Source organism: Drosophila navojoa, chromosome X (assembly GCF_054131105.1).
Source record: "Drosophila navojoa isolate 15081-1374.11 chromosome X, UAZ_NAV_1.0, whole genome shotgun sequence".
NCBI classification, from domain to species: domain Eukaryota; kingdom Metazoa; phylum Arthropoda; class Insecta; order Diptera; family Drosophilidae; genus Drosophila; species Drosophila navojoa.
In genome coordinates, this window is record NC_142895.1 from 19,029,563 (window position 1) to 19,053,482 (window position 23,920).

The 23,920-nt window shown below is 38.5% G+C and overlaps 1 protein-coding gene across 2 annotated transcripts in view; it reads right to left on the minus strand.

Annotated features, from left to right (window-relative positions):
• The window catches only part of LOC108657581 (uncharacterized), a 53,329-nt gene extending 29,534 nt beyond the window's left edge, over positions 1 to 23,795 (minus strand). Inside the window, exon 1 of one of the 2 annotated variants that reach the window (XM_089264959.1) lies at positions 23,471 to 23,795. The gene's annotated coding sequence lies outside the window, so the exon portion shown is untranslated. Of the gene's footprint in view, positions 1 to 23,185; positions 23,436 to 23,470 lie in introns of those variants that run through there. The other variant, XM_089264960.1, reaches the window with a different exon arrangement.
• Positions 23,796 to 23,920: the final 125 nt, after the last annotated feature.

Below are 23,920 nucleotides of genomic sequence, written 5' to 3' on the forward strand. Positions count from 1 at the left end.
CACAGCGGCTATCACGTATGTATGTGTGTGGGTATGTGTGTGGGTATGTGTGTTGGTATGTGTGTGTGTGTGTGTATTGGCCAAATAGCCACAGCAGTAACCGCAGGCAAACAACACCAGCAACAACAACATTTACCCCCGCAGCCACTCGCCTCCCTCTAGCTCTCTCATTCTGTCTCTCTCTCTCTCTCTCCCTTCCCGACGGCATTTGCCAGTTGTCGGTGTTTTTCTATTTTGCAAGCTTCCGCTTTTTCCGCCAGCTTTTTCCCTTGTTTTTCCTCAATGGCTTTTGTCTTATTTTTGTTCGCTACTTTTTTTTATTTTCCTTTTTAAGCAGCAACTTCCGTTCAATTTATTGTGCCTAATTTTTCTTCACTTTCGAAAAATATTTGTTTGCGAACGAGGCTGCTGTCTGGGCCCTTTACCGGGTGCCGCGGGTCTGCGAAAGCCAATTATTTTCAATTCAATTCAATTGTCATTTCCCATTTGCATCTTGACAATCGCGTAATTACATTTAGTTAATATATTAATGAGCCTTAAGTGAATGGGCAAATGACATTAACTGAAATGAGCTTGCTCCGAGAGTTCGAATGTATTGTCGCTCAACGGCACCCTGTATGGCAGAGATGTCCATTTAAGCTGTCGAATAAGTTTTAACAACAAATTGACAAAATAAGCCACAATAATACAAGACACAAAAGTTGATTTTCATATAAATTAAAGCATCGAACTTTCCCCATTGAATTTTCTTTTCAAGTGTATTAAAAGCTAAAGGGCTCTGCGCATCAGGCACACCTAAAGCCCAACAAGGGTCCATAAAAATGTACAAAAAATGTAAAAATGTTCTCTCCTTGATTAAGGCCCAATAATAAATAATAATACTATTTTAAAGAATTTTCAAATCAAACTTGAATAAGTCTTTTCTTATATAAATTGTGCTACATATCACATCATATAATAGAACTATATTTTAGTAGTAAAATGCAATTTCTTTCGCTGCAAACTTCAGGCTGAAGCACCCTGTACCGAGTGCAGGATTAAGCGCTGGAACTGCAGCGGCCGCTCGGTTTGATGACCCATGCACTGGTAACTGTTGGTGCGCTTAATTTTATTTGAACATGCCCGCAGAGCCCCCTTCACCCCCTCCGACCCACTGCCACTGCCCGAATAGCCGTCGTCCCCTTTTGCTGCAGCGCCAAGCAAACAGGCATCAAACATTAGTAGTTTTTTGCCCTCTGTTTGGTGCCTGGTGGAGCTTATCTGTGCCACGTTTGGGAGCACACACACACACACACACAGACACAGACACACATTGCATATGTGCCCCAGCAGAGATGGGCCAACTCTGTTTCCATGTCTCAGCCGGGGCTTGTCCAGGCCACAGGCATTTCTTTTGGCCAGCACGTTTAGCACACCCTGTGCGCCCCGTTATGCCGGCTCGCTGTTGGGTTTATTATACCCTTCAATGATTTATGCCCCACTGACAGGGCGCATTAGGGGCATAGGCTGCTCCCCGAGGGGCAGGCCGGCAGCCGCACAATGCACCATGCAGCATGCAGCATGCCGCGTGCAACGCACTGTGTGCAACTATCGTCCCAGTTTCGCTTCAGCTCTTTCAGTTTGCTCATCTGCATTTGCAACGGGCCACGAAACGAGCTGAATTGCGTCTAATTTTTCTCACTTGTTGAGCACAGCACACACACACACACACACACACACACACACACACACACACAGATTAACCCAATTGCCGTCAATTTGGATAGTTGGCTCTAAAAATTCCCCCGACTGAGACATTCATAATTTTATTAACCAATTTGTGCAACTTATACGATCCGCCACACACTCCCACTTTCTCTCTCCCTCTCTCTCTCCCTCTCTCTCTCTCCCACTCTCTTTCTCTTTCTCTTTCTAACACTATGTCCATCTGCCTTCGACATTCCCTTTCATGTTGATAGAGAACATGCAACAATACTAGATGCTCAAGCTAGAGGCTCAGTTAACAACATTTAAGCAATTTTCGCTCAAATTCCAAATCATTTTTTGGTTTGAAAACCAATTCTGAACAGTTAAGAGAACAAGAACAAAAAATTTGAGTAATGTAAAACCCACTTAGCTTGAAGTGTTGCTAAGAAATTTTCAAAGAAATACTAAGAAGCTTATGAACTTTTCATACTTTGCATAGCTCTTTCTCTCTCTCTCCCTCACTCTCTGACTTGCTCTGGCAAAGTTTAAGGCTTGGCAACTTCATGAACGGCACAAGCTCTATCCAAATGTCATCGATGCTCTAGCTGCAATATTGGATGACAATGCAAACAGAGCTCAATGCGCTCATTGCTCATTTTCATATTTACTTTTAATTGCACTTCGACATTAATTGATATGCCGAAATTTTATCATAATTGGCAAAGAGAAAAAATAGGAACAAAATGTATAAATGTAGTAGAGCGATAACGATAAAGTTTTCTTTCGGTTGATAAATATTTCGATCTATGTTTTCCCAATAAGTCTCAATGTGCACACGAGTATATATCGAACAACAAGACTCGTTTCATAATTATCATATAATAATTTGCATTTAAATTTGAAACTTGAAAAAGTGCAACAGCAAATGCCAACGCGAATTAAAGTCCGAAATTCGTTTGACTTTCTTCCCTGAATAATGGCCAAAATGAGGAATCCATTAGCCAGCTGAAAGTTCGTGCGCGAACACAATCAGCTTTGGCTAAAGCCACTTCATAATACGAACAGACGTGGTTTTTGCACTCTCTCTCTCTCTCACGCTCATTATCTCTCTCTCTGTCTACTTTTTTGCGTGGGGGTTCACAATTCGCGCAGATTTGCGCTGGTGCATCAATCACAGCCACTTGGCCGGGCCAACAGAGGGCAATGCAGTGTGCCCTTTAGTTGGCCATTAGATTGGATGGGGACTATGCAGTGTGTCCATCAAAACAATTTGCCATCTCACTCCACAGTCTCTCTCCCTCTCTCTCTCTCTCTCTGGCATCGCTGCTGTTTTTGGCTGACTTTCAAAGCCAACAAGAAGTCAACTAATTAATACTGATTCCTACAACAACTCACTGATGCGGAACATCGCACACTAGACGAAGGTGCTACTAACGACAACAACAACAACGACAACAACAACTTTGTACGTCTCAAGGCTATGCATAGTCTAGCAGATATCTGAACTTCTTTCAATCTCTCAGCGGTCGCACAGGTTATTTGCTCGTTTAGCTTGCTCATCGCCTATTTAATTGTTTAACACCAATTTTATTTGGCTGCCAAACTTTGCTAATTAAGCAGTTGTACTCGCCAGATTTACAGTGTCTACTCACACTTAATCAGGTCGCAACAAGATCTTTCAGCAACATAATGAGAAATTAATGAACGAACGTCCCACGGCTTAAGTAAACAAACAAAAATACATAAATAAATAAATAACAACAAAATAAAGCAGAGGTAAAGAAAGTTCTGCATAATTTTGTCACTTTCAAGTCAATTACAATTTTTCTCACTCTCCATCTCTTCCTCTACCGCTCTCTGCTTCTCTTTCGTCAAGACTTAAGCCGAAGCCGTTGACCCAGACAGCGTCTCGAATAGGCCCACCTAATGTACTTACTATCTGATTTCCATAAACAATATATAAAAAGCACGCTTTAAATCGTTGCCAATTAAATGCATCAAGCCTTTAATTGAAGTAAATGAAGTAATTAAATTGGTTTCGCTTTAGGCACGCATTATAACCGTAAACATATACACATATGTGTGCATAAGCCATACGAATATAGGTATAAGGGTGTTTTGTTATTAGATTAGATTTGTAAAAATCCTGTATATCAATTTGCATTTTAATTAAATTGTGTTCAATTCTGTGAATTCGTTCGGGGGTTTTGACCTTGGCTAGGCAACATGAACATGTGTAAATGAGAGCTGAGCGGGTGGCCGAAAAAGTTAGGCAATTAAAAGAAATCCCTCTCACATAATAATGAGTATTGTAATTATAATTAATCAAGCATAAGCTGAACAATTCTAGCCTACATAAAGAAAAACCAAAAAGGATTACCCACGACGAAAGGAGACGTTTTATTTTTCTTTGTACGACCATAAAAAAACGATAAGGCCGTTGATTATAGAGACATATGGAAAACAGTATGCTTCATTTGCACGGCCTGGAATACCATGGCAATAGACACAAGTTGTCAGATAAGCAGCTTAAGGAGAAGAAGGCGTCGCGCCTCGGCACAACAAAGTCACATAGCACAACAGAGCTATAATTAGTATAGAATATATATTAAATATACATATGTACATAATATATATATATATATATATTAAATGAGGAGAATCTTTCATGGGTGCCTTTATAATATAAGGATTGTTTAGAAAATAAAGTACAAAATAATTATCTACATTAGCAATAGAGGCTGAGGTTGTTTTTAATACACAAATAATAAAAATAATAATATAGTAATATATGTATACATATAATAATAAATATAAAATAAATAAATAAAATTCAAAATTAAAATAAAATAAAAGAAGAAGCAGAGATAAGAGTTGAATTAAAAAACATAAGTAAAATAATATTTCTTAATAATGAAAATTACTATTTTACTAAAAAAAAAAAAAAAAATTATAATAATATCGATACACTTAATAAAAAGAAAATAAATCAAGTGAAATATAAATTTATAAAACAAAATAAAAAATAAAAATTATAATAATATCGATACTACTAATAAAAAAGAAAATAAATCAAGTTAAATATTAATTTATAACAAAAAAATATAAAAGAAGCGGCAGAGATCAAGATCATCAGAGTTCAGCTAAAAAAATAAATAAACAAATGTTTTAAAATAATTAAAATAAATTTTTCAATCCGAAAAAAAAAATAATAATAATTATAAGACTAATATAATAATAATACTACTAATGCATATAAAAATCAATTTATAAAAAATAAAATAAGAAGAAGCAGAGATAAAAGTGTAAAATTAAAATTAAAAATAAACCAATTTTTTTTAAATAGATAAAAGTAAATTAAATTATTCATTAATAAAGCTCAGCGTTACCTTAACCATGCCCCACTGGCAAACAGAGACTCAGATTTCAGCTGATCAACAGCCTTTCACACACTTGTCAGCTTATCGATGGACCCTCGCATATTTGCACACCTGGCTATGCATAAAATATGATGCTATATTCGAATGAAGTGCAATTTCAATGATAATGGCGAATTTGCTTTGCTGTTTGCCAGCCGCTGCGTGAAACTCAATTAATTGCACACACTGCCGGGCTTAATGGGCGTGTGCGACTCTCCTTCCGTCCCTCCGTCCCTCCGTCCGTCCGTCCGTCCGTGCTGCAAAGTATGCAACATAAAACACAAATGCGCCAGCAACAGGCAACAACAGACGCGAACAGCGAATTAATTGTTTGGCAACACGCAAATGCTGCTGCGCTGCGAGCTGTCATATTGAATGGATGGCAACATATTTAATTAGCAAACAAATGATTTTCAAAAGCACTCTCCCATTCCATCGAGCCACTCGCCCACCCCACCCCCACCAACGCACTTGCCAGCTTAACCCATCGTCAAACAACAGCTGAGCCATAAAATTAACAGAGCAACCAAATTATTCGGCCATAAAATTGTCATGAAATATGCGCGTCAAGGCCTATTAGGCTCTGTCGCTTTTTTGTCAAGGTAATTTTCTGCTCTGTCTACACGACCAACCAAACATCCACACCCACACACACACACACACACACACACACAGATAGAGACAGACAGTCTGTTTGACAATTGTTTAAATGAAAATCGCATCTAAGGCAAATGCCTTCAAGTTTTGCTGGCCATAAATTGGCGCACAGTAAAAGCCATTGAGACGAAAGGCAATTTCGAAAAGTTTTTATCAGCTCCTTTAATGATGCACGCCCCCACCAAAGGCTCCAGCGCCTGCATTGACTGATTATGGCAGGCAAATGAGCGAGTCAAGTGGCAAACCAGGGAGGCGAGGCAAAGTCGAATAAAGCAGCGATGCGAGGCGGGCGACAGCTACTCGAAAACAGCGCAAAAGACATTGAAATTGATAAGCCGCACACAGACACACACACACTCACGCACACATACACACATATACATACAGACAAAGAGAAACAGAGACACAAACAAACACTTAGTCCATGGCAGCAGCAACAGCAGCAGCAGCAGCAGCACACGCACTTAATGTGATTTGTGCGTGTATTTGTGCATTTTATGTTTATTGTTTTCGCTACACTCACACACTCACAAACACACACACACACACACGCATACATAAATGCGTAGCACACTTAACAGCGCTGCGGGCTGCTCTGCTGCCCTTGCAGAGCAGCGACACCTTTGACATTGCCATGAAATTTATCCAAGCAATGCCATAAAGCATGAAGTATTCGATTCATTCATCCAAGACTCGGCCTGGAAATACCATCAAATTTATTGTTATAGTTAAGCTAGTGTCACAAAGACATAAATAAGATAGATTTAAAATTAGCTCCTGCTCCCGCTCCCGCTCCCGTTCCTTTTTCTGCTCCTTTTCCTGCTCCATTAAACTAACCCAGCCTGAGCTGGCCTATCAAACTAGTTGGCTTTTACACTAATGTCAACATTTCGAGCTGACATCAGAGCAGCTTCTCGGCTTAGACGACGTTTCAATATCAAATTCAAATCATTTCAGAGAATTCTAAATTTTATTAAACAAAATTCCACATTGAAATCTTTTTGACCCTACAAATTTTTCGCAAAACAAAACAGAAAAAAAGCAAAATCAACTTATAACGAAATACAACAGCTGCGAAATTCTTCTGTCTTGAAATATATAGTAATAATAAAACATATCTATATATCTAGATATCTATATATATATATATATATATATATATATATATATATAGCTCAAGACAATGGATGCTGAGGAAGAAACTCTGCGAAACGAAAGACGGCTAAATGCTCTGTTAACAATTCATCGACAGCTGACTGATTTGCTAGAGTTTGTGAATCGCATCGGTGTCTCGCTGGAGACGCTATCGATAAGCACTGTACGCTTTATAGCCGACCAAAATCTGCAGGCCATCCAAGGCACCAATGAGACAACGGAGGGCGCAGAGTCCGAGACGAAGGGCGTTGGCGAGAGCGATACCCAGAAATGGGCCAAAAGAAGTTGAAGCAAATAAATTGTAATGTGATAAAATGTGGTAAAATTGATACATTGAAACAAATTATATAACTAATCGATATTGAATGCGCAATTTTCATTATTTGTTTCACAGCTTCTTCGTCTATCGATTTAGAGAAATAATAGAGAGTACATAAATATAAAAAAGGAGAAAAAAATGAGTAAGATAGAGCAGCTATATATATTCGCTTAAACTTTAGGCATAGACTAACTATCGCTATCGATAGTTTGTAAGTAATGATCGAATTTAGCTATCAAGATCTATGAGTGAGAGTACTATTTATATTGATTCTTGTAAACAACAATTCCATATGATAACAACAAATGATCATCCTAGATTGATAGCTTCTATAGTCGCTTGCCTAAGCTCTTCATCCATATACCGTATACAGTCGAGTACCGTACTTTAAATTATCGAGAATCATCGAGAATTTTTTCGATATAACGCGATTTTCGATTTAATGGGGTCCAAATTATAGAGACTCGACTGTACTCAAATTTTTCTTCAAGGAACTTCCCAATTTGTGTCAATTTTGAGCAATCTCCAATTGCTAATTGGAGAAGGTATTCAGTCTTCGGTTTCGTCACTTGAACATTTCCTTTTTACCTTTTTACTGCTCATTGGCCTTTCGCTGGCTTATGACTATAAAAAATATTTGCGCGCACTTTGTCTATCCATTTTATATGGATATGCATGTGCGGGCATGTGTACGTGCCCCTGTTTATGTTTTACCAATTGACTTTTAAGGGCTTGAGACTTTAATTTCAGTTAGCAGCCATAACCGCACACAGGAATTTTTATGACATTGGCTGCCTTCTGCGGGATTTTCGATTGAACTTGAAGCCACAAGATTTCCAGATGTTGCCACTCCTAATCCATCTCACTCTCCCTGCACTGTATCCCAGTGCCTTCTGTGTGCGTTTGTCTCTCTCTCTCTCTCTCGCTCTCGAGCAGTTTATGACCATTTAATTTTGAACATATTATCCCTGAAAATTGGCATCGACTTTGACTGTTTGCCTGTGCAGCTGCGACCCACATCCACTTATGGCTTATGCAACGCACAACAAGTGTATTCGATGATGTGACAGTCGGTTATTTCTCATGGAATTTGAGTTCTGCGATTGGTTATCGAGTTGTGTAAGCTGCCAAGCCTTTCTCAATAATCAACTTTTCCTTCAGCTGACCCCATAATGCTTCTCGGAACCCACAGGACCAGTGTCTGTATGTATTGTGCCATGCAATTTTTGTATCTCCATCTAAAGCCATCTCAGTCTACCTCATTCCATCTCTTTCTATCCAAAGTAGCAGACTCTCAGTGAAACTTTATTTTGCTCTGGCTCGTCGGTGCCATAGGAACCACCTCGTCACAAGTTTCTTTATTAAATACTTGTTTATTTTTTGTATGTGAGTGCGTTTGTCTAAACTTTATCGACATCTCGTCTCTCGATAGTTTAGCTCAATCTGTAAGAGTGCAGAGGTTATGCCAGACGCTGTCCGTTCGTCCGTCCGCTTCTAATAAAGTTTGTCCGACTCTGACCTTGGCTAAAGTGTTTGAATTTTCATGTCACGCTCGAGCAATTCATTTAAATTTATAACTAGAACAGTTTGCAAGTCATTGGCTCAGCAGCTACAGTTGGGCAGCAACTGTTTGGCAATCGAATACCAATTCGGTCTCACACGGCCCGGGAATTGTTTCATCCAGCTGATATGCGATCTTAATTTATAGACGCCAGCTCACCTTAGTAAATTTCCAGGGAAAGTGCTTAGCAAATTGTACGTTAAATAAGCTCAACACGCGCTGCGTGGCAATTATACATTTCGGTTGGGTAACACTGTCTGCGGCTCTATATGGTATATATGTATGTATAGTAATGTATGTAAGCTCGTATTTCTTATTGGACAGTAGATGTAACTATCTGTGGGCATATGTAGACGAGTCTTCGATATAATGGCCAGTCGTTGCCCCGGTCTGGGGGAGGAAGTGGGCCGGCGAGGTAGCCAATTACAGATATAGTTCGGTTCACTTGTTCATAGATAAGCTCTACCCTAATTGCGCAATTAATTCATTTGAGCGTATGCGAAATAAAAGCGAAAAAAAAAACAGAGAAACAAATGCTAAAAGGAAGCTAGGTGTGTGCCACGCCCCCTGGGTATATGCAAATTGGCAAGGGCACGTGAGGTATGAGGGGCTGGACGGAACGGTATGAAGTCAAGCTAATTATTTTAATAGTGCCAATCAAGCCAATTTACACACTGAGCAACAGAGCAGCCATCGCAATTGTCGTCGTCGGTGTCAGTGCAACAGTTGCTCCGTGCAACCGATCCAGCTGCTTTGGCCCCGCCTTTCGCCCAAATAGGGTGCGTGGCTATAATTGCATACTTTTCTGCATAAGTAGACAGACAAACCTAACTTTGCCAACCTTTCGTCCAGGCTCCTCCCTCTGCCCCTCTGTCACTCAACTTCTGTTATCTCCAACCGTTGGAGCATTTATGGCACTCAAAGTAATTACACTGGTGCTCCCATTCATTCTCATTCTCATTCTCATTCTCATCCTCATTCTGTTACTTATACTTATACTTATTCGCACTCCCAATCTCATTCCCATTCGCATTACTTTTCCCATTTCCATGTCCTTTATGTGCTTAAACTCATTCTTATTCCCGTTCCCTTTCCCTTTCCCGTTCCCGTTCCTCTTCCAGCTCCCGTTGGCTTATGTCTTGGCTGTTGCCTGTGCTTAACGCCAAACCCTGAGCGGAAATTGATTTTGCAAGCCGATGGCTGATCAACTGCTTCGCAACATTCACAGCAGTTTAAGCATTGATTTTTCCTCTACTCTCACACACGAAGTCTATTAATGCTTTCATGGATAGTTCGAGTCCGCTTGTCCGCAATCATTTTCAATTAAATGAACTTAGAATTTCGCGTAAAGAGATATTTACTATGAACAGATTATGAATTGTCTATGGTGTAAAGTATTTCGAAAGTGTTGATAGTGATTATCGATAGTCGATAGTGCTTATCGATTGTTCTTCATATACTGTTTAAGATTATATGAAACTTGATTATATGTACATTAAAAATTTGTATACAATAAATAGTGTAGGAGTTGACTAATGCAAAAATACTTCTATAGAACCGATAGTGATTATCGATGACCGATAGCTCTTGAGACACCGTTAGATCAGAGACATATTTTTAGGACATCTATCTTCGCTTCATAACATTCGTTGGTTTTTAATGCAGACGAGGATAGTCTTTGATTTATACTAGCGATAGTTTCCCAGATAATCGTAGCCTAAGAGCAATATATGTACAAGTTAAGCAACGGACTTTTCCAAAGGCCATTCGAAAATGTTTTTGATTGATAATGATGATCGATTATTAATACAAGCGATTGTTCTACAAACACCAGAGAATGCGAGCCAATTCTTTATGGTTTTAATCATAACAGTAGATAAGCTAAACTCTTTTGGTAAGAGCATTCGCTAGTTACCCGCACTGTGGCAGCTTTTCGTTTAATTTGATTTTGCTGCTTTGCTTTTGCAATGCTGCTTCTTTATTGAGTAACAAGAAAACTATAAAAGCGCAAAGGCACCGGCTGAAGCGGGTTGCCCAGTGGGCTGGCGCCTCTACAAATTGACAAGTTTCAACTCGAGTATGCAGTCAAAGAGCACTGGCGTTGGCATCGGCCTGCGCTTGTGTTTGCCTCCGTCTAAGTGTATCTATGGCCATGTCTGTGTCAGTGTCTCTGTCTCTATCTCTGTCTCTGTCTCTGTGCATGTCTATGGCTCTATGTCTATGCGACCGTTGAGCCCAATGCTGCAACGCCTTGCGGCACGCCCACTGCTGCAGTGGCGCATGGGAGGGCCGCTCGTTTGCTTGCTTTCTCTATAGCTTCAGTTTCTACTTGGCTCGACTAGACCGAGCCGCCCGTCTTCGGTCATTGACTTGCGGGCGCGCTGCAATTTTCAACAAATCACTAACACGCAGCCCCTGCCCCTGCCCCTGCCCCCCATTGATTGCCGCCCACGCCGCAAGCAATTGTCAATAGCAACAAAAATTCAAAGAGACATGAGCTTTATACAAAATTGTCGAAAGCTGACTGTCGAACACTTTTTGAAGAACTGATACCAAACACTCTGCATTGATTTTGGTCAATGGCCTGTGGCCAGGACTCGTCGCGCGACTGCTGCTCTGCTGGTCTGCTGGTCTGGTGTCTCTAGTGTAAGTGCAGTTGTTGTTTTATATCTATTTGCTCGAAGATAAAGACATGACCATAATCAAATCGCCAGAGCCCCAAGCACTGAGAGCTCAAATGTAACGACTGCGGCTTCTCTTGGCCATTGGAAATGTTTAACGTTGCGTATGATTATTTGCGGCACTGGCCGCAAGTGGCACCAAATGGGGTCGCCTGTCTGCGAATGGCTGAGGCCCGAAAGAAGACTTGACTAATTGCGAATTTGCGCAGAAATTGAAATTGAAATTGAAATGCCTGGCAATCTCATGGGGCAGTGGCTACCACTAATTGCTGCCGACCCGTCTCCAGAGGCGAGCCCATTGATTATGTCTGCCGCTGCACGAATCCCAATCTAAGCCAAATGGTTGGCCCACATGCTCGCCAATTCATTTGCATACGTCGCTCTATGCTATCGCTCGAAATTTGATTTTTGAAATCTCTGACAGCTGGTAGCCTTACAGCCAGCTGGGAAACCAGTCGAGTTGGTCTGAACAATGCAAGTGAACCAAGTTTATGCCCAGCAGGAATCCAAAAGTAACAATGACTTCCCGACTCTCAGTAATCGACGGAATTATTAAGCGGGTCAACCGCAAAACAAATTCAATGAATTGAATAAAAATTATAAGGCTTCACATAACTGCAAAACTTACAAAATTTTTGGGCAGTCAACATAACAACATAAAGTAAACGTATGTTAGATAATTAACATTCGGTACAACAACCCATAATCCTATATAATAGATGATAGGCAACATATGTTAAATAGGTAGCATGATATACAATACATGATTGTTTATGTTAAAGGACATTCAATACAATATATGATTGTGAAATCATAGTTTCTGTACAATTTATTATTGTAAATATGTTAACTAGTTAACAATGTAGTATAGTTCTATAGAATATTATAGTTATAGTTAACATATGTTAAGTAAATGTCCGTTGAATATTTAATGAACCTATGCTTAGTAAGATTCTGTACAATGTATTATGGTTAACATATGTTAAATGAATTGCTGTTGAATACCTATTAGTGAACGTATGCGAAGTACGTAATATTCTGTACAATGTTTTGTAGTTAACATATGTTGAGTAAAATGCAGTTGAATATATTTTAGTTATCATATGTTAAATGAAATTCATTTAAATACTTTTTAGTGAACCTATGTTAAGTGAGTAACATTCTGTCAATGTATTATAGTTAACATATGTTAAATAAAATTCTATAGAATATATTATAGTCATCATATGTTAAGTGAAATTCATTTAAGTACTTTTTTTTCGTGTATCTATGCTACGTAACATTCTGTAGAATGTGTGAGAACATATAATAAGCACTTAATATTCTGTACCATACACGATAGTGAACTTGTGTTAAGTAAATAAAATTCTGTACAATCAAGAGGATGCTAAGGAATAATCTGTATTAATCTGATGCTGTATTGCAATGATACATTTATCAAGCTTAACTATTTTAGCTCTTGTTAACAGTGCATATCCCTGTTAAGTGAAAGACATTGTAATGGTAGCGCAGCGTGCTTACATTATTTAGTTGCATAATTGTGGCATGACATCTCACGAATGTCAATAAGCACATCAGCTAGAGGAATGCAGAGAGTAGAAAACTTTGAACTTTTCTAGGAGCCCAACTAAAGAGTATTTGATCGCTGTCCTACCCTTTAGCTTCAGCTTGCATTGTCTGCTGTGAGTGAGTGACAATCTGACTGGGCGCTTGCCAGAGTGAGTGATTCAGAGCCGAGTTTAGTGACTGTGCGCTTGGCTTTTGACCTGGGTGCTAAGTTACCTTGACTCGGTTTCCAGCTCGTAGCGCCGCTCGCTGCTCGCTGCTTGTTTTCAATGCGCTGACGCTTCGATATCCTTGAACTTAGTGGGACTGCGGCGGGCGGGCAGGCGAGCTGAAGATGCTAGCGGCTCAGACATTTATGTACGCAAACGGTGCGAATACTTTTTGTATGGGCTGTTGGTTTGTTTACGCTTTTGTGTTTTGGGCCGTAAAACGATGAATGCCGAACACATTTGCATTTTTGGGGTCAGGCGGCAACAATAACAAAAGCTCCCAGCGCGCATTTTATTTTGTTGTTGTTGTTGTTTTTTTTTTTAAATAATTTTTTGCTGTTTTTGTATCATGGGTTATGCGAAACAAGGACGCAGCAGGAGGATGGTGTTCTGCAATCTCATTTAAATTTTATCTGCTGCGCTCATGTACTAGGACCGGGTATATAAGTCACCAATTTGTCAGATTAAAAAGAGGCGCGACATAATAAATGCGCCGAATTAATTGCCAGGCAAAGGCAAAAGTGAGGATGTTGCCTAATAAATTGCCATTAAAATTGAAGTGCGCCCATTTCAAGTCTGAGACAGAGTGCGAAATGCGTCGCCAAATTAACGATGGCAACGATGGCAACAGCAACAGCGACAGCTACACTCTCTATAATAAAATAACAACAACGAAAAAAGAAAAGGCACCCACAGTAGGTGCTAGGGTTTTTAATTTCCCTTACATATTCATTTTAAAGCAGACGCTACGTATGCATTATGTGCAAATTACATAATCATTGCCACCGACACATGACAGGCTGACAGCGAACAGCGTCTGGAGCAGCCAGAGATTCGCACTTGTATTGTATAGTGAAGAAAGAGAATCTTCTAGTAAACAAGTCTTTAATTCTGCTATTAGAAAACTTTAAATAAATACGCCAACGAGACACTAGACGCTCACCCAAACAGCCCAGCTAGGCGTCTAGGGAAAAGACTCAGATGTCAACACTCTCAAGAGCTACTGAAGCGGAATTCAACTTAAAATCTATCAAATTTCCTATTATCATTTATCTGTAAACATTTATTCCCCCAAACTGTGTGTATTCTGTTCGTCTTTCAAGGCCTTGAAAATAATTTAATTTAAATAAAATTGCCTGAAAATTGAAAAGACACTAAAATTTAAAGATCGCATCGAATTAATTTACTAAAAATATATATAGAGAGATACAGAAATAAATAATCTAAGACATACTTCATTGCATAAGCGCATAATTTCTGCCTAAGCGGATTTAGCTCAATGCATGTTGTCAACAACAATTTTAAAGCCAGCCAAAGCTCTAAGCCTTAACTTGGCCAAAACAGAACAGTTTATGAATATTTTCTTCATTTGCTGTAAATTTAAATTTTACATATTTTGAAAGCCTTACAATATATAAAAATTGCAAACCATAAAAGATTTAAATTATTGTAAGTAAAATTTTTGTTGTGAAAATTTTAATATATGAATTAATATTTCGGCTTCAAAAAATTAAAAAATAAAAAAATATGTGTATATATTTTATTAAAAAGTAAATAGCACAAAAAAAATTAGGAACAAATATTATTTTATTTATTTTGTATTATTATTATTATTTTTTTTTTTTCATTATTTATTTTCTTTTATTTTTTCTTCTTATTTTTGATTTACTTTTTTTTCATTGTAAAATTATAAAGGAAAATTAATTCAATTTCAAAAATTGTTTTATTTTTATAATTTCATGTTTGTTTTTCGCCGTTTGTGTCTAATCGCAATGAATTTGAACTTGTAAGGCTTCGAAATTTACTTCGAGTTTACCGAAATTTTGCTCCACTAATCCGCTTCTCGTAATCAGAAAAGGCAATCAAGAGCCTGGCATATTTTCCGAGAAGAGCAGCGTTCAGACTTAATGAATATATCTGCAGACACACCCACATACACATACACACACACACACACACACACACACACACATGTGGGACTACTATATCAATCCATTTAAATTTCAGTTCAGCGCTCGTCTGGTATTCCTCAAGAAAATGAGTTGCGTGAGGTTTCACTTAGTTCGGTGGCCGTACCGGAAAGTGTTCTACGAAATTCGCTTTTGATGCGTTTGAAGTGCTCAAGTAGGCAGCCGAAAATGAAATATTGAGCAGCAACAACAGCTGTAGGGCTGCCAGAGCAGCCAAATTGGACAACCCTTCTGAGGCGTCATGCCCAGCCCCAGCGCCAGCTCCCCAACCCCAACCCCAACCCCAACTCGTTGTCCCATTGACATTCCCATTCCCAATTCTAAACCCATTTCCTCAGCCCATCTTAGGCGTGCGTCGACTATTGATGAAGTTAAAGTCGCTGCTGTCGCACAATTGAAAACAGTCAGCGCGTGCGACCATCTCGATGGCTTCCCCGGGCGAGAGGGGTGTGTGGTGAGGGAGCGCTTGTGGTTGAAATTTACACCTGCGCAAGACGTGCCCCAAATGGAGGCGTTATAGTCACGCCCAGTTGGGTGTGCGCGAAACAAACAGTTTTGTAAGTGATAAAAGCAGCTATGGGCGATAACTGTTGTTGTTGTTGTTGTTGCTATTGTTGTTGCTTGCTAAATGTTTTCAAATAAGCATTCAACGCAATTTCGCCAACAACAAAAACCAAACTCATTGCAAAAATATGCAAATATTGCATATGTGAAAATGTCACCAAGGACTGCAAATACAAAATGCTCTCTGTTAATTAAAATTATAATGAAGAGTTCATTTTCGGCGTTTCGGTTTTTGGGAACAGCTGCATCTGGGTCTCAATATGAGTTGACTTTGTGTCGCGGCTTCGGCATCAGTTTTAAGCCCATCAAATGGCTGGCTGCCATCATTTTTTAATGCCACAACGCTGTTATTCATTAAGTTTAATGAGTTCATTTGAATTAGAATGCCAGAGAAGAGTAAGAGAGAGAGAGAGCGAGCGAAAGCATAAGTAAAAGCAAACGATTTGCGGACGCCTAAAATTTGAAAAGGCTTGAAATTGAAGCAAGGCTACAGGCTAATTGCCAACCAGCCAGAAGCAGCTCAGGCTCAGCTGCGTCGAGTGCTCCAGCGGCAGGGTGAAAGGGAGCGGGAGCAGCTAAGATGCTAAATGAAACTGAGATGGCATGAGGAGCATGGCTCGGCTTGGCGGGCTGCTGTCGTAGCTGCCATGCGACTAATTTAATTAGCGTTGCTAATTTTGGCTCTATTAGCTGACAAGCTGCCGTTAGCCGCTTTGTCGTTCGATGTGCGATATATTTTGGCACTCACTGTTTTGCAAATGGCAGCACTCAACACTTCCACGCGCCAGTCTGCGCACCAATCTAATAAGCCAACTGATGATTAACATCCGAGAGTCCTTTCACTCCTTACACTCAATGTCCTCGCACTGTCCGCATTGGCCACACAGCTGACGAATGGCTGCCAGAGTGCCTCAATTGCTGGCATTTAGATATTTACATAATATACACACACACACACACACACACACACACACACATAAATCTATTTATTACAAGTCTTTGCAACATCTCATGGCATAGTTTTCGCTAGAGGCAAATGGCATAAACTTAATTACGAAAGCTAAATAAATTATGATTAGATTTGTTTTCACGTCTGCAGCTCCTTGAGAAATGTACTCAGATGTGACACATTTTATATTTAAATTACATTTAAGTGCTATGGGAATTGGACTTGAAACGAAACTCGAATATAGTGGGAATAAATCAGTCTAGATTTAATACGTATTCGCTTCAGTCTGAGTGCATATAAAAAAAGCTAAAAAATATTGAATTGAAAAATAAAAACAAAAACAAAGATCTGAAGTGTTAAATCTATATTCCAATTAAACATACGTAAAAAATGCCAATAAATTCCCAACTCAATTCAAAATTATTGATCGATTTCAGCCATTCGATTCGATATATTGAGCGTAATACAATATGAATATCACATAAGTTACTCTGAAATATACTCTTTAGATTCCCATGATGAGTGCACACATTACGAATATTTCGATGGACACCTGAACCTAATTAAAAAATAATATCATATTTGATATTTCATATATCATATGACGGCAAAACTTTGGCACTTGCCGCACGCTCATGCGGATGCCGTTATTATGCAGTGAAAATTTCATTAAGAACGAAAGTGCATCTAGAACAAGAGTTACTCAATAATTAATTTTCCATAATAATGCTGCATGCGCTGGAGCTGCATGAAGTGCGCAATAAACGATGTGTGTGTGTGTGTGAGTGTGTGAAGGTGCTTTTATCTATGCATATATGCAGGTATACAAACAGTCAACAATGCAGGGTATCTACTAGTCGAGCACTACCGACTAGTGCACTTTTTCAATCGTGACAATGCATGACAAAAAATGAATATAAACTTTAAAATAATATTAAACTTCCGCTTCTCTAGTTAATCAAAATAAATTTTTAATATATGTATGCATGTATTTTTTTTTAATATGTGTTTTTATTTGATTATTCTGTTTCATCTAGAGCAGACATTAACAAGTTTATTTATTGAAAATGGCATTCGCAATGTGCGATAATAATAATTAAAATAAATAATAGATTAAGTAAAACAAGCGAATATAGCTTTATCCGCTCTCTTCATTTCCATATTCAATTCCGAATTGTTTTCAAAGTCTTTTTTATGGACGTGGAAAACTTTATTACAACAGCAGGAGCAGCAGCAGCAGCAGCAGGAGCTGAAGCAGCAGCAGCAGCAGGAGCAGCAGCAAGACCATTAACAATATTTTTAATTGACAGCCACAGCAACAGGCATTTAAATTGCAGCAGCAACAACAACAAACCAGATCAAAAATAATTTACACACGCACAGCAAAAAAAAAAAACTTCCACTGGCCAAACTTTTCACTCAGTTTACTTTTTGTGAATGTAAACACATGTACGAATACCCTAACCCACCGGGTACAGTACCCGTCGCTAACTGTTTGTTAGTCTCTCTCTCTCTCTCTCTCTCTATATATATATATATATATATATATATATATATATATATATATATATATATATATGATTTATCATGTATCATGTATGTATATGATTTATCATGCATTGCTAAGCCTAGTTAGGACAGTTATTGATAACGGTATCTAGGCATAACAAAAAATTCCAATGGATTTTATTTATAGATCCGTAGATACCTTAGATCACTAGCAACAGTGTTGGAAAACGACGCACGAGCTATGTGAAGACAGCAGTAGGTGAAGCAAAACTGAGAGCTGAGCATAATTGTATAATTCACAATAGCTTTCAATTTACTAGAGCCTCGCAGAGTATTCACAATTTCACTTGGCCAATTAAATTTAATGAATGTTTTTTTCATTAAGGAAATTTTCATAAGGTAGACGTGGGCATACATATGAGAAGGTTTTTATGACGCGTGCTCTGCCAGCAATGGCAACGGCAACGGCAGAGTGGGTATGGGCGTGGGCGTGGGCGAGAGACAGAGGGTTCCAGGCTTGAAACTACCTTGATGTCTATGTAATCGTAATAGTCCTACCTATGCAGGCAACGGCACGAATGCCACGCTGTCTCTCATGACGCATTTGAATAGGGACTGAGTGTGGGAGGTGTGGGGCTAGGGGCGAGGGGCTAAATGGTTCAACCACGTGCTGCAACGAATCGATTAAATTTCCTTAATGTTGAACCATAAATTTTCAGTTGTTTCACCATTGTCAACGACCTTTCAACCCAAGACAAGCACACACAATCTCACACACACAACAGATACATATAGCTAAAAAGTGACAGACCCTGAGCTCAAGAAAAGGAAAAAAAAGCACCAAAAACGAAAACGAAATTATGTCTAACATCGCCTGGTCCCGACTTCCACAGCTCCGTTAAGTGCCATATGAGGGTATAATATACGCTACGCATACACATACATATATGGCTGAATGTGTGTATATATGCATGCATGCATGTACACATATATGTAATTTGTTTTTTCCTTCCATTCGACTGTGTGTGTGTGTGTGTATTACCGTTATGCTTTGTTTATCTTTTCGTTTCCTTCAAGCGATTTTGTATGCAGTGATTTTGTTGTATACCCTGTAAGCAATGCCAGGGGCAGCACTGACTCTCACACATTGCATGTAACTGTATGTGATACTCAATTTAGATATAAGTCTATAATAAGAAGTAATCCACAGATTCATTAACAATGTCCTATAGCTCAACATAACACATCTCCCAATTGACTGCCATTTGATGGCCAGGTCATCGGCTAGTCGATAACTCCCCACCGAGGCACTATGACTTGTATTGTTTCTCTTTTTCGGGCCTCATATGACCCGGCGAAATGAGAGATTTGTGTAAAGATTTACGCGCTACACAAAAATGAACTTCTGTAAATTTATGTGCATTACAATCACACACTAACACTCTCACACATTTTGCCAGCCGGGTGTGTCTCTGAGCTCCATCGTCGGGCTGGTCAAATGACTCCACTAAGTAACTAACGCTATTAGCCGCTTACGCTGGAGCATCGGCCCTCGTTCTGCTCGGGCATTTTTATTGCTGCATTCCTCAAAGCGGCATCAAAGTATCTGCGGCAAATCTCTGCTTAAGTCGGCTTTGGAGTTTTAGCTGTATGCAGAGAGGGGTTTACTTAATGTACCACATATACATATACATAGCAACAACTGTAGATAGCCACATACATATATATATATATATATATGTATGTAGACATCACCTTTGTGCCTTTGTTTGTGTAGCACTGGCACTATTAATTTCTGACAATATTTGCTCTGCCTGGAATTAAAACTGTATCTATTGCCCCTTATCCACACAACAGCAACGAGTCGACCAACTACATTCCTAGCTAATTGTCTCTAAAAGCTCGTCAACCTTGGCTGAAATTCTCCAAAGGCCACACAGCTACCAGGAGCCACAATGAAAGCCGTATTTGTAGCAGCACATGTCTAGAGCAAACGTGATTTAATAAATTTCTCCATATCAAAGTTTTGCACATTTTCAGTCTGTTGCTCTAGAACAATTGAAACATTCCACATTTTCAATTAAATGTTTTTTGAATTTGCAACTATTTCATTTCAAGCTTTAGTTTTAGCTATACATCTAATTGTTGTAGCTATAAGACGAGCCCATTGTTTTCGAGTCAAGGCTTTGCAAATCGAAAATGTAAAATGTGTAGCATACTTTTGAGCGCATTGCTAAAGTAAATGCAATTTCACTTTACATCTTGTGTTTTCTTTGTTGCATTTCTACTTCCTTTATAGCAAGTATTTCGACTGTACCAGTGCAAATACCTGTGCTTAGTCTTTGCAGTCGAACCTTTTGCTCAACAGAGCTCATAGTAGTTTGATAATTATAGAAACTCTCAATTCATTTGAATTTCGTGTATATTGCTGTAGGACAATTAAAACTTTGTATGCTTTGCTTTTAGATAATGAAGAAACTATGTAAGCTGAAATTCTATAGAATTCCGACGGCATTATAATCGCTCTCATACTAACATATGCCGGTTTCAATTGCCTTCAAACTTTAATCAATTTCCTTGAGATTGAGATTAATATACTAAACATTAAATATATATAAATCGTAATTAGATAAGAAACCCACCAAAGGGCTACTGGAGTAACCTTTATGGCTTTAATATGCATACAAAAAATAAATAATTAAATAAAATAAAATAAAATTAGTATAGCTAATAAGTGTAGCATACTTTTGAGCGCTCAGCTAAAGTAAATATAAGTCGACAAAAATTCTCGTATTCCTTTGATGTGCCTGCTAATGATTATGATTGCCATAGTAATATATAACTCTATACAACATGTAAAACATTATTTCGATTATCAGCCAGAACCAAATGCAAATTGTTTTGCGTCTAGACTCTTTTGTGAAGCATAGCTCTGATATATACACCAATGTATATAAATTAACGCATTTCAAGCCTGTTGCCAGCTCTAAATGAACTTTGAACGAGCATTACGCCATCGACTACGACCGCTCATAATCAAGGGCCGCAGTCAGCCAGCAGCTGTGCTTGTTTCCATTAAAAAGAGAATGAAAAAAATCACCAATAAATTATGAATATTTGATATGCAATTTGTCAGACTAAGCGCGAGGAGACGCAGATCCTGACACCTGCGAGTGCTTTCAGCTAAATTTCCTTGAAGCACATGCATATTCAATGAGATCGGTCCTTGCCATTGGCTTTTATAGAAATCCATACATTATAAACAGCTGACTCAAACTGAGGCACATCATAAACAACATCTAAGACCTGCCCCAAAAAAAAAAAAAAAATAATAAAAAAAAAAATGCTGGGAAAATTGATTTTTCTTCCTTTATATAATTAACGTTTTGTTTTGTTTTGTTTTGTTTTTTTTGCATGCTTTTTGATTTTATTAAGCATTCCTTGTTTTGTGTTATCGGCGCGCACATTTATTAATTAAAGGAGGTCACAACTTTGTGGGCGATTGTGTTTGCCAGCCCCAAATTAGTCCAGTATTTAGCGCGCGCACACACGGAGGCAGACACAGCTCGGCCACTAAAGGCAAATAAGCGGCCAATAAAAATATTATTAATATGCCAACGTCACACACACACACACAGACACACACACACATGCAGACAATTCTCGACTTTTTGGCATTCGCCTTGCTGATGTCCGCAACGGTGTCGTGTCAAAGCCGCGCACACATGGACAAAGAGAACAAAAATTAGCAGCAAACAACAATCACACACACACACACTTATACACACTTATACACATAGCAAGCATATCAGTTGGGTGTGTTTTGGCCATAAATTTATTAACTTAGTGTCACATTTATAGCCACATTTTCTAACCAAACGCCAGCAGCGAAATTCGTGAGATCCACCCACACACACACACCACCAGCCCCACATGGGCAATAATAGCAACAGTTTTCACCGTATAATCACGCCCCCAACATCACGCCCACCACGCATTGGCAACAAATTGCTTTAAAATGCACTCGATAATGTCTAATTGATTGACCGACTGACCGTGAAAATTCTCGCATTGCCTGGCAATTTATCAAACGGAATTCGAGCACAAATATCGCTCGAATTGTCAGCTTGACCGATAAGACAGTTAAATTTGCCATCAAATTAATGAGACTCCATCAATATAGAATTACATCAAAGACTATTAAAATCAACTTAAAGCTTCAATTGATTTTGTTGGATTTAATAGATTTTGAAATTATATTGTTCGTTTTCAATTTAAATATGAGATTAAGTGACGGGCCTTAAAAGAGATTAAAGAGTACTTAAAGCTAGTCTTTTATTTTATTTATTTTTTTTTTTTTATTGTTTCTAGCATGTTTGAAATAAGAAAAATGCCATGAGCTTTACCAAAAGTAAAAATTTTTAGGGGGGAATTAATCAATGTTTCCTTTCTGTCATGTGACCAATACGAATTTATAATTAACCTATTTATAAAAAAAAAAAAAAAAAAAAAAAACCTAAAGCAAAAATTTGGAATTTTTCAGGAATTTCTAATATAAGATAAAGCAAAATACCTATCTGATAAGAAATTATATATTTGAAAAATAACAGCAAATTGTACAATTTAAACTAATGTAAAAATTTAATTTGAATAAATTGAATTTAAAATAAAAATTAATGAAAATATCTAAAAAACAAATAAATAAATAAATAAGAAGACAAATATGTTAATAAAACACAATTTTAAATGCCAAGAAAAAACTCCAAAAAATTTCTTTTTCTAGTTGCATTTAAACTCCATTTAATAGTCGGCTTTTTAGAAGTTTAAAGACTTCTTTTTCAGGACCAGCTCTATAAATAATATGTACAGTATATTTCGTATGTAACAATTAAGCTGAATGGGGGATTAATGTGATATTTGGTATTTAGATTGTGGAGCACCTGTTGTCCACTGTTCTCTTATCGTGGCACACGTTGCCCGATTGGCATGGGCTACTGCTGGACAGGTTTTTGTTATTATTATATATTTATTTATTTTTCTTTTCATTTAGTTTTTTTCTATTTCATTTTTATTTTTTTTATTATTGTTTATGATGCTTATCGAGGCAGCAGATGCGCAATTGGAATCAATTTCCCAGCTTGTGATTAATGCGTCAATATGCGACGGCTGATAAGGAACGTGCAACACACAACAACAACAACAACAACACAGAGTACAAGACTTACATTTGTCACACCGGAGCCGCACACAATTTACACAACGGTTAACAATAATTTTCAAACTAGGCGCGCCAAAAGCGTTGCATGCTGCACGGCGCAACAGCAACGGATGACAACAACAACAAGAACAACAACAGGAGCAACAGCAACGGCAACAGTAACTGCCAAATAGCACTAGAAAAAAAATAAATGTTTTGTATGGAGCACCGTCTAAAAGGCTGTTCCGTTCGCTTCCAAAATGCTGGGCACGAACTAACGGCAACGCAGTCCCGCGACCAACTGAGGCGTCCGCAGCGACAGCAGCAGCATTTAAGAAGCAGCTGAAACAGTTGTTGCCGCTACGAAATGCGTGTGGGTAGCGACGAGCGCTGGCAGAGTAAGAGAATGGGACAGTGGGAGAATGGGAGAATGGGAGAGTGGGACAGTGGAACGATGGTATCGGGCGGCCAAGCTAAA